Raw genomic sequence first — 15,870 nt, 5'->3', positions numbered from 1 at the left:
TAGGACTAAAATTACCTAAGGAGGCAAAAGACCTTTATTCTGAAAACTATAAGATACTAATGAAAGAAATCAAAGATGACAGAAACAGGTGGAAAGATATACCATATTCTTGGATTGGAAGAATCAATATTGTCCAAATGACCATACTACCTAAGGCAGTCTACGTATTCAATGCAATCCCCATCAAATTACCAATGGCAGTTTTGTTGATTTAGAAAAAAAATCTTAAAATTTGTATGGAAACTCAAAAGAGCCTGAATAGCCAAAGCAATCTTGAGAAAGAAAAACAGAGATGGAGGAATCAGGCTCCCTTACTTCAGATATAATACAAAGCTACAGTCATCAAAAGAGTATGGGTCAAGATGGTAGAGTGGAGGACACGGAGCTTTTGTCTCCCCTCCACTAGGGCACCTACTAGATGCTGGTGGGGAACCTTGACACCCAAGGAGACAGGAGGAACCCCAGAGCAACTGGGTAGGACATGGGGGGTAGTTAGGGGAGAGGAGAAGTGGAGGCCAGATGGGACCAGTGCCTCTGAGGGATGGCTGGGAGAGGGGATGTGTTCCCATGCCTAGAGGGACACCCTGGTGCTCAGAGGATTGGGGGGGAGAACAGCTAGCATTTCCCCTGCCCAATCAGGCCCCGGGAAGCCTGCTGGGATACAAGGCCAGGTTCTCCACCTTCCAGGACCCCCTCTAGCCACATTTGTCCTAGGGGCATAGGAGGGGTGAAGAAGAGGAGAGGTGGATTGGGAGGGGCCCTCTGGGATTGGAGGATCAGGGAGAACACACCTAGAATTTCCCCTGCCCACTTGGGTCCTGGGGATCTTGCTGGGCTCCCATGCTGGGTCCTCTGACCTCCGAGGCCCGCTCCAGCCACTTGGGACCTAGGGGCAAAGGAGGGAGGGAGGAGGGGGGAAGGGGGACAGAGGTGAACGGACAGGGACCCTCTAGGACTAGAGGATCAGGGGAAGCACAGCTGGCATTTCCCCCACCCACTTGGGCTGCAGGAAGCCTGCTGGGCTCCCAGGTTGGGTCCTCCACCCTCCAAGGCCCACTCCAGCTGCGTTGGTCCTGAGGGCATGGGGGGGGGAGAGGAAGGCAGATGGGGAGGGTCCCTATAGGACCAGAGGATCAGGGGGGGTAAGGCTGGCATTTCCCCCACCCACTCGGGCCCTAGGAAGCCTGCTGGGTTTCTGGGCCTTGTCCTCTGCCTTTCAAGGCCAGAGGCACCCTGGGCCACTCTGGCCATGCTGAGCCTAAGCCCTGCACCCCACCCTCCCAAGGGCCTTTTCCGTCCACATGGGTCCTAAGCCTAGACCCTACCCACCACTTAAACCCCACCCTGCCTAAGCCCCACTCCCTACAGCCAAGGCCTTTTCCAGCTTTTTTTTTTTCTCACTTTTGCCACTGTGGTCCTGTTTTAATTTCCAATTCTTCCAGTTGTTGTTTCATCTGTATTTTTATTTTTTCTAACATAGCTCTTAGTTTTCTAATCTTATTTTATTTTTTACTCTTTGTTATTGTTCTGCTCCTTTTTTTCTTTTTTATTTTTTTTACTGCCACTGCATGTGGCTTGCAGGATCTTGGTTTGCAAGCCAGGGGTTGGGCCAGAGCTCCTGTGGTGGGAATTCTGAGTCTGAAGCACTGGATTAACAGAGAAACTCAGACCCCAGGGAATATTCATTGGAGTGAGGTCTCCTGGAGGTCCTCACCTCAACATCAAGACCTAGCTCTACACAACAGCCTACAAACTCTGGTGCTGGAAGCCTCAGGCCAAACAACTAATAAGACAGGAACATAACCTCACCATCAAAAAAAAAAAAAAAAAAAAAAAAAAAGATGATAGAAAATATGTTACAGATAAAGGAGCAAGGAGAAAACCTACAAGACCAAATAAATGAAGAGGAAATAGGTAACCTATCTGAAAAAGAATTCAGAGTAATGATAGTAAAGATGATCCAGAATCTCAGAAATAGAATAGAGGCATGGATTAAGAAAACACAAGAAATGTTTAACAAAGATCTAGAAGACCTAAAGAACAAACAAACAGAGATGAACAACACAATAACTGAAATGAAGAATACACTGGAAGAAATCGATAAGAGAATAACTGAGGCAGAAGAATGAATAAGTTAGCTGGAAGACAAAATGGTGGAAATACCTGCCAAGGAGCATAATAAAAAAAAAAAAAAGAAAAGTGTTGAAGACAATCTCAGAGACCTCTGGGACAACACTAAATGCACCAACATTCAAAGTACAGGGGTCTCAGAAGAAGAACAGAAAAAGAAATGTTCTGAAAAAATATTTGAAGAGATTATAGTTGAAAACTTTCTTAACATAGGAAAGGAAATAGCCACCCAAGTCCAGGAAGTGCAGAGTCCCCAGAATAAACCCTAGGACAAACACACCAAGACACATATTAATCAAACTAACAAAAATTAAGTTTAAAGAAAAAATATTAAAAGCAGCAAGGGAAAAGCAAAAAATAACATACAAAAGAATCTCTAAAAGGTTATCAGCTGATTTTTCAGAAGAAACTGCAGGCCAGTAGGGAGCAGCAGGATATATAATAAGTGATGAAAGAGAAAAACCTACAACCAAGATTACTCTACCCAGCAAGGATCTAATTCAGATTCAACAGAGAAATCAAAAGCTTTAGAGACAAGCAAAAGCTAAGAGAATTCAGCACCACCAAACCAGCTTTACAACAAATGCTGAAGGAACTTCTCTAGGCTGGAGACACAAGAGAAGGAAAAGACCAATGAAAACAAACCCCCCAAAATTAAGAAAATGTTAATAGGAACATACATATCAATAATTACCTTAAATGTAAATGGATTAAGTGCTCCAACCCAAAGAACAGACTGGCTGAATGGGTACAAAAACAAGACTCATATACATGTTGTCCACAAGAGAACCACTTCAGACTTAGGGACACATACAGACTGAAAGTGAAGGGATAGAAAAAGATATTCCATGCAAAAGGAAATCAAAAGAAAGCTGGAGTAGCAATACTCATATCAGATAAAATAAACGTTGAAATAAAGAATGTTACAAGAGATAAGGAAGAACACTACATAATGATCCAGGGATCAACCTGAGAAGAAGATATAACAATTGTAAATATTTATGCACCCAGCATAGGAGCATCTCAATACATGAGGCAAATGCTAGCAACCATGAAAGGGGAAATCAACAGTATCACAATAATAGTAGGGAACTTTAACACCCCACTTACACTAGTGGGCAGATCATCCAAACAGAAAATAAATAGGAAAAAATAAGCTTTAAATGGCACAATAGAGCAAACAGATTTAATTGATATTTATAGGGCATTCCACTTAAAAGTGGTGGAATACATTTTCTTCTCAAGTGTACATGGAACATTCTCCAGGATAGATCACATCTTGGGTCACAAATTAAGCCTCATAAAATTTAAGAAAATTGAATTTTATCAAGTAGGTTTTCTGACCACAACGCTATGAGATTAGAAATCAATAACAGGAAAAAAACTGTAAAAACACAAATACATGGAGACTAAACAGTGTGCTACTAAATAACCAAGAGATCTCTTAAGATATCTAAGAAGAAATTTTAAAAATACATGGAAACACTTGACAATGAAAACCCAATGATCAAAAACATATGGGGGCTTCCCTTGAGGTGCAGTGGTTGAGAGTCTGCCTGCCGATGCAGGGGACATGGGTCCGTGCCCCAGTCCGGGAGATCCCACATACCGTGGAGTGGCTGGGCCCATGAGTCATGGCCGCTGGGCCTGCGCATCCGGAGCCTGTGCTCCGCGGTGGGAGAGGCCACAACAGTGAGAGGCCCACGTACTGCAAAAAACAAAACAAAACAAAACAAAACAAAACAAAAAAACATATGGGACACAGCAAAAGCAGTTCTAAGAGGGAAGTTTATAGCAATTCAATCTCACCTCAAGAAACAAGAAAAATCTCAAATAAACAATCTAAATTTATGCCCAAAGCAACTAGAGAAAGAAAAACAAAGAAAACCGAAACTCAGTAGAAGGAAAGGAATCATAAAGATCAGAGCAGACAGAGCAGAAGTAAATGAAATAGAAACAAAGGAAACAATAGCAAAGATCAATAAAACTAAAAGTTGGTTCTTTAGAAGATAAACAAAATTGAGAAACATTTAGCCAGACTCATCAAGAAAAAAAGGGAGAGGACATATATCAATCAAATTAGAAATGAAAAAGGAGAAATCACAGCTGACACTGCAGAAATACAAGGGATTATAAGAGACTAGTACAAACAACCAAATGCCAATAAAATGGACAACCACGAGGAAATGGACAAATTCTTGGAAAGGTATAATTTTCCAAGACTGAAACTGGAAGAATTAGAAAATATAAACAGACCTATCATGATAATGAAATGGAAACTAATTAAAAATCTTCCAACAAACCAAAGTCCAGGATGAGATGGCTTCACAGGTGAATTCTATCAAACATTTAGAGAAGAGCTAACATCTATCCTTCTCAAACTCTTCCAAAAAATTTCAGAGGGAGGAACACTCCCAAATCTGTTTTATGAAGCCACCATCACCCTGATACCAAAACCAGACACAGACACTGCCAAAAAAGAAAATTACAGACCAATATCAATGATGAACATAGATGTGAAAATTCTCAACACAATACTAGCAAACAAAATCCAATAACACATTAAAAGGATCATACACCATGATCAAATGGGATTTATACCAGGAATGCAAGGAATCTTCATTATATACAAATCAATTAATGTGATACACCATATTAACAAATTAAGCAATGAAAACCATATGATCATCTCAATAGATGCAGAAAAAGTTTTTTACAAAAACAGCCATTTAATAAAAACACTCCAGAAAATGTGCAGAGAGGGAACCTGTGCCCATATATGACAAAGCTACAGCAAATATCTTTCTCAACAGTGAAAAACTGAAAGCATTTCCACTAAGATCAGTAAGAAGAGAAGGATGTCCACTCTCACCACTCTTCTTCAACATAGGTTTGGAAGTCCTAGCCAAGACAATCAGAGAAGAAAAAGAAATAAAAGGAATACAAATTGGAAAAGAAGTAAAACTGTCACTGTTTAAAGATGACATGATACTATACATAGAAAATCCTAGGACTTCCCTGGTGGTGCAGTGGTTAAGAATCCACCTGCCAATGCAGGGGACACAGGTTTGATCCCCGTTTGGGGAAGTTCCCACATGCTGCAGAGCAACAAAGCCTGTGCATCACAGCTACTGAGCCCACCTGCCACAACTACTAAAGCCCATGAACCTAGAGCCTGTGCTCCACAACAAGAGAAGCCACTGCAATGAGAAGCCCCTGGACTGCAACAAAGAGTAGCACTATTTACAATAGCCAGGACGTGAAAACAGCTAAATGTCCAAGGAGAGATGAATGTATAAAGAAGATGTGGTATATATAACCAATGGAATATTACTCAGCCATAAAAAGGAACTAAACTGGGTTATTTGTAGAGATGAGGATGGACCTAGAGTCTGTCATACAGAGTGAAGTAAGCCAGAAAGAGAAAAACAAATATCATATATTAATGCATATATGTGGAATCTAGAAAAATAGTACAGATGAACCTATTTGCTGGGCAGAAATACAGACGTAGATGTAGAGAACGGATATGTAGACACAGAGAGTGAAAGGGAGGGTGGGATGAACTGAGAGATTAGGTTTGACATAAATACACTACAATGTGTAAAATAGATAGCTAGTGGGAACCTGTTGTATAGCACAGGGAGCTCTGTGCTCTGTGACGACATAGATGGGTGGGATGGGGGTGGTGGGAGGGAGGTCCAAGAGGGAGGGGATATAGATATACATATAGCTGATTCACTTCATTGTACAGAAGAAACTAACACAACATTGTAAAGCAATTATACACCATTAATTTTTTTTTTCAACTCTACAAACAAGAACTGCTGGAGAGGGTGTGGAAAAAAGGGAATCCTCCTACACTGTTGGTGGTAATATAAATTGGTACATCCATTATGGAGAACAGTATGGTGGTTCCTTAAAAAACTAAAACTAGAGCTACCATATGATCCAGCAATTCCACTCCTGAGTATATATCTGGAGAAAACCATACTTTGAAAAGATACATGCACCCTGATGTTCATTGCAGCACTTGTTACAATAGCCAAGACATGGAAGCAACCTAAATGTCTGTCGGCAGATGAATGGATAAAAATGATGTGGTACATATATACAGTGGAATATTACTCAGCCATAAAAAGAATGAAATAATGTCATTTGCAGCAACATGGATGAACCTAGAGATTATCATACTAAGTGAACTAAGTCAGACAGAGAAAGACAAATATCATATGATATCCCTTATATGTGGAATCTAAAAAAATGGCATAGATGAATTATTTATGAAACAGATGAGACTCACAGACACAGAACACAAACTTATGGTTACCAAAGGGGAAAGGTGGTGGGGGAGGGATAAATTAGGAGTTTGGGGTTAACATATACACACTACTATACATAAAATTGATAATCAACAAGGACCTGCTGTATAGCATAGGGAACTCTATTCAATATTCTGTAATAACCTAAACGGGAAAAGAACCTGAAAAAGACAGATATACATGTATGTATAACTGAATCACATTTCTGTATACCTGAAATGAACACAACATTGTGAATCAACTATACTTCAATATAAAATAAAACTTGAAAATAAATATATACTACATATTAGTTGACTTGAGTACTACTGAGTTCTAAGATTTTGGAGTCATAAAATAATTATGCATATGAATGGGTAGTTATAGTTTTATAGCATTTATAATTTTTATGCTTAATTTACTAAAACAGATATTCACTGAGAAGTAAAAATATAAGTTCAGAAGTAGTAATAATAATCATCTATATTTTTCTGATACTATTTTATTATTATTTTATTTACTACTTTAATGTTAAAAGACCCTTGAGGGATAAAGAGATGCAGATAGAGAAATAATCACATAAGCTTGTGAAAACTTTCATAAGGGACAAAGACAGGTAAAGTTATAACAATTCAGGGTGAATATATGTGAAAAAATTAAATTCCAGTCATTTAAAATAAATAAATAATAAAAGACAACTTAATATACATGTTTAATTTGTATGCAAAACTGGATTATTCCAAAGTTTTTATAATAAGGCCAATCCATAGTATGAAGACAACGTTCTTGTCAAAAAAATAAGTTATACTTACACATGAATTTTAATATTATTTTAGATAGGATTTGAAATTATTGGGATTCTGCACTTCAAATAATAAAGAATGCTTTACTACTTTGGGGTATATTTGCAGTGAATAAGACATACACACACTAATTTACTCCTTACATTGCAAGTTGAATTATAAATTTATGTTAGAATTGCTGATTGGTTTGATCTGCAGGTTTGGCTTCAGATAGAAGGGTTTAAATAATTAACAGTGAATCTGATAGGAGTTTATCAATGCTTAAATAATACATGCACATCAAAGACCTTTTAAGAATTAATTGAAATTTTAATTTTATATTTCCTGTGATGTCCAAAAATTGTCTTTTTTGCTACCAAAATCAGTTTTTAAAATTTGCTATCATGAAATAACAACAAAGATATTCACAGCACTGGGCTTCCCTGGTTGTGCGGTGGTTGAGAGTCTGCCTGCCAATGCAGGAGACCCGGGTTCGTGTCCCGGTCCAGGAGGATCCCACGTGCCGCGGAGCGGCTGGGCCCGTGAGCCATGGCCTCTGGGCCTGCGCGTCCGGGGCCTGTGCTCTGCAACGGGAGAGGCCACAGCAGTGGGAGGCCTGCGTACCGCAAAAAAAAAAAAAAAAAAAAGATATTCACAGCACTGTTATATGTTCCTTTTTCTCAGGGTGATGCAAACTGTCCCTATGAAACAATTTCCATGAAATTCATGACCTGGACAAAAAGACCTGGGACTTCCTCAGCCCCTACAAATAGTTAGGTTAGGACACTTTGACCAGCTTAATAAACAAGAAAGTATGGGAGAGAATGGGTCTTGTGCCAATATCAAATCTGTAGCGAGTTGGAAAGGGTAGGAAGCTATTTCAGAAAACAACTACTGCTGTGCTAGACACACTATTATTTAGCAAAACATCTTAGGCTATTAGATAACAGCTCTTAGCAAACACAAGGTGAGTTTTAACCAGCCCAGGGTAAGGACCAGAAAAATTCATTAAGAAAATGTGGTCAGAGAACAGTTAATTAATATTTACTAAAAATCTGCTCAATGTATCACTCTGCATAAGGTCTGTATAAAGGCTTTATAAAGCATATTTATCAAAGGGGATTGAATATCACAAAGTTAAAATGTTGTGGACTTGAACTACTAGTGATGGTGATTTGTTACTCCAAACTGTTTTCTCTTCTTTAACCATTATTAAAGTCATACTGCACAATATGTAAAAATCACCAAAGAATAAGATAGCAACTATATAGATTTTATGTAGATATTCTGCAGGATTATTGGGAGGGTGTATATTCTATCTTCTTCTATTTTACCTTAGTAAACATTAGCCACTGATATATGAGGTCTAGGAACCAAGACCTTTAGAATGAGCATGAAAGACTCATGTGTTTAGTCTTATGCCTTTGCCAATCCTAGCTTATAAAGTCAGCCACGACCTCAGGTTAGATTTAGGGTGTTAGATAAATATTTATATAAAACTAAATGAGAGACTTCAGTTGTTATTCTAAAAATACCAAGTTCCATTTGTTTAGGTAGAGTCAAAGTGACTAAATTTTCTTGACAACTTACTGTGCACATGATATAGGAGCTCTATCTGCATTTTAAGTTGAAATAGGCAATACAGTAAGTCCCCTACATACGAGCATTCAAGTTGTGAAACTTCAAAGATTCGAATGTACGTTCGCATGTCCGATCACGTAAGTTAGGCCATGTGTCTGGCGTACATTGTCACGTGTATGCATCCTCTACAAGTGGTTGTGCTTTTGTGTACTTTACTGTACAGTACTGTACAGAGTTCAGTAGTACAGTATCTATTTCAAGGCCAGAATGTCTGGAAGCAAGTGTAAAAACAGCAGTGATGTAGCTGGTACTGCTAAGAAGCGCCAAGTGATAATGATGGAAACAAAAGTTAAAATAATTGAGAGAGTGGAGTGAGGTGAAAAGTAAGTGTCGCTTCTTCTCATTACATGAATCATTCAACCATCAGCATAATTATAAAGAACAAGAACAACATCATGGAACATGTGAAATCTGCTGTGCCAATGATGTCGACAATAATATTGAAGAAGTGTGGAAAAATGCTGAAGGAGATGGAGAAATTTCTCAGTGTGTGGATGCAGGATCAGGATCAGTGTCCAATCATGCTCAGCTTAATGATGATTCAAGAGAAGTCTGAAAGCCTTTATGAAGACTTGAAGAAGAAACATGGCAAAGAATCAGAGGTGCATCTTTTAATGCCAGTCATGGCTGGTTTCATTGGTTCAAGGCTAGAACCAACCTTCGCAATGTAAAAGTAAGTGGCAAGGCAGGCAGCATGTGCATATATGGTAGATGCCCAAGAATTTCCTGAAATGCTTTGAGAAATTATTGATGTAGGTGCATACATTGATGTAGGATGACACATGACTGTACTGGAAGAGGATGCCAGACGAAAGTTACACCTGTTAAGGAAGAAAAGTTGATGCCAGGCTACAAAGCAGCAAAGATTAGGCTAACTCTGTTGTTTGGTGGCAATGCTTCTGGCGATATGAAGCTGAAGCATCTTTTAGTTTACCATTCAGAGAACCCAAGAGCCCTTAAAAACATACCCAATGGCTCTCTTCCTGTTGTGTGGAAGAGTAACCCCAAAGCCTGGGTTACACAGGCCATTTACCAGGACTGGTTTTTCCGCCAATTTATCCTGGAGGTAGAGAAATATTGCTTGGAGAATGATGTCCCATTCAACATCCTTTTGCTGCTTGACAGTTCTCCGGCTCCCCACCCCCACCGCGCCCTCCATTCACGGACGACTTTCATTCCAACGTCAAAGTAGTGCATCTGCCACCTAATATTACATCGCTCATCCAACTATGGACCAGGGAGTTAGAGCGACTTTCAAGAAATATTATTTACATCACACTTTTTGTCAGGCAGTAAAGATGAGTGATGAATCAGGAACAACCTTGCAACTATTTTGGAAGGACTATAACATCTACAAGGCCATAAAAAAACATTGACTTTGCTTGGCGTGAGGTTACAGTCATCAACATGAATGGGGTTTGGAAGAATATTTGACCACAGTTTGTTCATAATTATCGTGGATTTGAGAAGGTGGATAAGGATTCCAAAGAGGTCTTCAGCAATTCAATGACCCTCAGTGAGAAGCTGGAGCTAGATCTGCAAGAGGATGACTTCACTGAACTCCTTGCTGTGCAACATGAGGAGGTTACTAATGAAGACCTGATGGAATTGGAGGTCGACAGAAAGGATGAAGAGAGACAACAGGTAGAAGAAGTAACCAAAGAACTGAAGAGATTCACAACACGGGAAGTGGCAAGGGGATTTTCTTTATTTGAGGAGGCACTGTTAGTTTTTGAGGCACAGGACCTGAACATAGAATGATACATGAAATTTGCAGCAGCCATTCAGAACGCAATCCAGTGCTACAGTGTCATCTATGAGGAGGAAAAAAGAGCTACTACCCAGTGATAGCTACTACTATCATTTTTTCAAGAGGGCAGATAGAATTGAATCCAGCAAGGAACCAGAACCTGTGCCATGAACATCAGCCATGAGTGAAATTGCAGCTTGCCCTCCATCTCCTATTGCCGATGATCCTTCAGTTCTACCATCTCCCATCTCCTCTCCCTCTTCCATTCAGTAACTCTTCTTGCCTGTTCATTGGATACCAGCCCCTGTATGCCAGCTATTGTACTATCTACTGAACTTTTCAAGGTACTATACTGTAAGATTGAAAATGTTTTATTTTACGTTTGTTTGTTTATGTATTATTTGTGTGAAAGGTATTATAAACCTGTCACAGTACAGTACTATAAGCTGACTGTGTTAGCTGGGTACCTAGGTTAAATTTATTGGACTTATAAACAAATTGGACTTACACTCTCAGAGTGGAACTGGTTCATATGTAGGGGACTTACTGTAATTTAATACTTTGGCATATAATATATACCTTAATTTACAAGTATGAAAAATGAACTCTTGGTTAACACAGAACTGATGATAGTTATTGGTACTGATACATTGACCTAAGGGGCCCAAATTCTTAACAAAGAAATCATCATGATGAGGATATGTTTAAAGGAGAGTGCAAATTCTGCATATGAATACGGTTGATAGAACATGGACTACATGGGTGATTTTTATCAATAATCTTGCAATTCCAGTCCTTCCCTGGACATGAAAAATTTATATATTCAAGATAGTAAAGCATCTAACCAGCTGGAGTTTTAAAAGTGCCTAAAGAAGTTTTCTTAAAATAAATCATCCATTTATTTATTAAATGTATTTTTTTTATTTATTTTTTTTGCGACAGAAACATCTTTATTGAAGAGAGTAGGGGTCATGCTGAGTTTGGAGACATGCAGTGAAGGGACATTCGTGAGCTGTCCTTGGTTTCAGGGTCTGCCCTTGACCCCCTAGGTCTTCAGGATCTCCATCAGGCTCTTAGTCTGGCCAGGGTGCTGTGAAGTCCTTCAGTGCCAGTAACTTAGGTTTGGTGTTTTGGAACTGTGACCAGAATGTACATTGAAATGGGGGGTTCAGGATTTGGGATCCCCTCAAGGCCTTGGTGCCCCTCATGTATTAGAGATGTAGGCTCTTGGAATTTTGGTGTCTAAAGATCCATGGACTCAGGGCATTGAAGTCCTCTGGTTTCCAGAGATGAGAATTCCTGTTTGTTGTCCCCTAGTGCCTACGAATAGGGCTTGAGGTGCCCCGGGAGCCCGGGATGCATATCTGGACCACAGTCTCCTCCATCCCAGGCACAAGGACCTCCATAACTGGGGTTTCCCAGAGGCTTGGATTTTTTAAATTTGGGATTCCTGGGGGATGTGGTGTTTCCATGATTTGGGGGTCCTGGGAGTTAGGATTTTGGAGCCTCCTAGGGGTTGTGGGACTTGAGGACCCAGGAAAGTCTGGGACATGTACTCTGGAGTTTGGGATCCTCAGAGTCCCAGAATGGGGCCTTCAAATTTTGGGGTTCCCCAAAGGGGGAAATAATTACTTTAAAAATAGAGAATTTTCTGGGAGCCTGGCCAGCACAGGTGCTGTGGGCTGAATGGGGTGGGCTTCATACAAGGTACTGGGGGTTTCTTGAGAGTGCAGAGGACAGGAAGACTTGGTGGCCCTGTAATTAGCACTTCCAGGACTCTTCTGGGGCCTGTAACTTGGAGGGGACAGTGGGCTGGTTGATGTAGGTCTCTTCTTGAGGGGTAAGAGCAGGGTTTGTTTTTAATGGAGGGAGTCTCTGATTGCGGTGTAAGCGTTTGGGGGTGACCATGGGGGTCAAAATATCTTGAGGGGACTGATGTTAAATGTGAGTCTGTTACTCTGTTGCTTTAGAGGTGTTTCTTTCAAGGAGACTTGATGGGGGCGTAGGGGGAATCTTTGTTAATAAGGAAGGGTTCTGAGCCAGTGACTCAGGAATGTTCTGCTGTAGAGCATTATGTAGAGAAAGTTACCGTCATTTGGGGTGATGTGGAAATCTGTTTTTGGGGGGTCTGATCTGAGGAGTTGGGACTAGCCTAAAGGTACTACACTCAGGGAATCTTTTTCTGGGTAACATAGGGTCTATATTTGGGGGGTTATCACGGGGGAATCTGTTAATAATGGGGCCTTAGTGAGCGAGGGCTGGCTAATGGGGTCTCTCTTCTGGATACGTTACTGGGAAACGCTATCTCAAGTGACTGGGGGGCTCCTTGTGTCAGGAGATGCTAGAGGGGGCTCTGTGTCTCTGTGGAATGTCCAGAGCCTCTAAGACTGCATCTCCGCCCTCAACATCCAGGGAAACCAGCAGCAGAAGAGCAACCTAGAGATGGAGCTCTCTGATGTGATGTCCTTTGGGGTCCAGACTGTTGTGAAGGTGTTTTGGTCTGCATCATTGTCACTTGATTCACTTTTGGCTCCAACACTGTCCCCAGGGGGGTTAGTGAATCCACCAATCCTCTGAATTCCAGATGCTGGTACAAAGACTCCATGCCGAGGGGAGCAGGTGAAGTACCAAACACTGAAGACAGAGCCATCGTGCTTGCTGATGGTCTAGCTGGATGCCATACCAGTAAACTGGGACCAAGTCTGGCTTCCTGCAGAAGTGCACAATCCCTTGCTTCTGGCCTGTGATGAGGACTTGGTCTCCAACATCAGCCTTGGCTCCCTCATGCTGCTGCAGGCCACCCAGAGTCAGGGCTGACGGGGGCCTCTTCTTACCTTTGCGTTCCCTGCGATCTTTGCCAGTGACTCGGGAGAAGTCCATCCAGGGAGTCCGAGGTGTGGAGGTGACAGATCAGGAAGGTGCGCCCACTGCCTTGGAGATCTTGGACAAAGAGGCAAAGCGACCCTGCTTGGGAGGGCAGATGAAGTACCTGACACCCCCATCATTCTTGCCCTCAGGTTCATCAAGCTGCACGCCCACCCACCAGCCATTGGCAAACTCTGAGGTCTTGCAGAACTGTAGCTGTGGGTCTTCTGGCCATCCAGTAGCATGCAGTCTCCCAGGTGCAGGCCCAGTGTGCTGAGCATAGCATTGCCTGGGACGTTGTCATAGTTAGGTAGCGTGACCCTAGGGAGGGCGCAGGAGAGCGGCACAGCCTCCTCCAGTAGCATCCACAGCTCCTTGGCCACCAGCGCCCCTCGGCCTTGTCCAGGGATATGTTCATGGGACAACTCCTCTGAGACAACCTCCGCTGGCACGAGTCCCTTTCTGTTCCGAAGTGCCGGGTTGGCGCCATGTTCCAGCAAATTATTTGGCCGCACCAAGCCCTGCAGCGATGTGCAGGGCTGAGCCGTGGCTGAAGTCACTGCACTTGGAGTTCACCACTCGGGGCCGTACACCCTTCAGTAGTATGTGCACGAGACCAGGCACGTCGAAATAGGCTGAGTAGTGAAGCATGTTCATGTTGGTCCAGCAGCTGCGCAGGATCACGTCTGCGCCCAGCGCCAGCAGCTGCTGCAAGAGGCGCACAGCCGTTGCGGGGAACTCGACTCTGTGGGCCCCAGCCTTGCAAGTATAATGGAGCAGTGTCATGTTAGGTCAGCCCATCACGTGGCAGCCTCGTCGCAGAATCTCATTGCCAATGACATCGATCTTGTACTGGACTTGGGGCACCCACTGGTGCACAATGGTGAACAACTCAGCGATGGTGGTCTGCGGGTCATACAGAATCTCTTGAAAGGCAGGGTCGTTGGGGTCAAAGAAGGTGAAGGCATAGTCCTGGGAGTGGGGGGGCCGTGCTGAGGAGTAGGCTTCTGCCAGCGCTCCTGGGTGGGGCTGGGGGGCTCTGGGACAGGCTCATAGTCCTCCTCGTCTTCTTCCTCCGCCCTGAGCGGTGGGGCCATGGGGGTGGGCCCTGTCTTAGTCATGGTCCTTAGTGGCCCTAAGGGGACAGGTGCAGAGTTGGGGGTGGCCTTCAGGCAAATCCTCGGGTGAATGGGGCTGAAGACCAAAGCTGAAATCGGGGAAACTGGAGTAACTGGGTGTCGGTGTCTGGGGAAGTGATCAGGAAGAAAGAAACTGAGAGAAGGGGACGAGGCACAGAAGCAGATGGGAGATGGGGTGGAGAGGACTATTCAATGTATTTTTGAGCAGCAAGTAGTGCCAGGCACTGAGGTAAGTGCTGAGGACACAGTACAGAAAAGGCCTGAACCAGTGGAGCATAAGTGAGTGTAGATACTGCATCCCTATACTTGTTCAGGAAATGTTAGAGCAAGCAACTTTCAGCAACATACCTGGGCAAGGACAGAGGGCTTCTTAAAACCCTCTGAGTCACTGTTCACCCAATTCAACTTTGATTCCTTCTGTTGGTTTAGAAAATTGTTTATTGCCAATGTTATGCTAATGTTTTAGTGGCTGCTACTCTTTTGTTATATTTACTAGTTTGTTTTATTTTTATATTCTACATATAAGTAATATCATACAGTATTTGTCTTTATCTGTCTGACTTATTTCACTAAACGTAATACTGTCCAAGTCCACCCACGTTGCATGTATATTTTCAACTAGTGTTTTTGTTACTTTTGGATATGTGCCCAGGAATGGAATTGTTAGATCATATGGTAGCTCTAATTTTAGTTTTTTGAGAAACCTCCATACTGTTTTTTCCACAGTGGCTGCCCCAATTTACATTCCCACCAACAGTGTACAAGGGTTCCCTTTTCTCCACATCATCACCAACATTTGTTATTTGTGTTCTTTCTGATGATAGCCATTCTGACAGGTGTGAGGTGATATCTCTTGGTGGTTTTGATTTGCATTTCCCTGAAGATGAATGATGTTGATCATGTTTTCATGTGCCTGTTGACCCTCTGTATGTCTTCTTTGGAAACATGTCTATTCAGTTCTTCTGCCCATTATTTAATCTGGTTGTTTGTTTTCTTGATGTAGATTTGTATGAGTAGTTTAAATATTTTGGATATTAACCCCTTATTTGTCATATCATTTGCAAATATTTCTCCCATTCAGTAGGATTTTGTGGCTGCTACTTTAAAATTTTGTTTTATTAAAAAAAGTTGAACTCTAAAGTAAAAAAAAGTATTAACTGAGGAGAGCTATGTAAATATCTCATGAGAAAATCTCTCCTAGAAGTTCTCCTTTGTTTTCTCCCAAATGAAAATGCTGTGATGATTTCTTCTGAGTTATCTTT

The 15,870-nt window shown here is 41.8% G+C and overlaps 1 protein-coding gene and 1 pseudogene across 1 annotated transcript in view; both read right to left on the bottom strand.

Moving 5' to 3' along the window:
• KHDRBS2 (KH RNA binding domain containing, signal transduction associated 2) overlaps window positions 1-15,870 on the bottom strand; it is a 689,475-nt gene that overhangs the window by 289,978 nt on the left and 383,627 nt on the right. The gene's annotated exons all lie outside the window — the stretch shown is intronic.
• LOC101336695 (CAP-Gly domain-containing linker protein 3-like) lies at window positions 12,986-14,590 on the bottom strand (annotated as a pseudogene).

This window comes from Tursiops truncatus, chromosome 10 (genome assembly GCF_011762595.2).
Source record: "Tursiops truncatus isolate mTurTru1 chromosome 10, mTurTru1.mat.Y, whole genome shotgun sequence".
NCBI lineage: Eukaryota > Metazoa > Chordata > Mammalia > Artiodactyla > Delphinidae > Tursiops > Tursiops truncatus.
The sequence above is the reverse complement of the archived record's forward strand: the minus strand, read 5'-3'. Positions and strand labels throughout refer to the sequence as shown.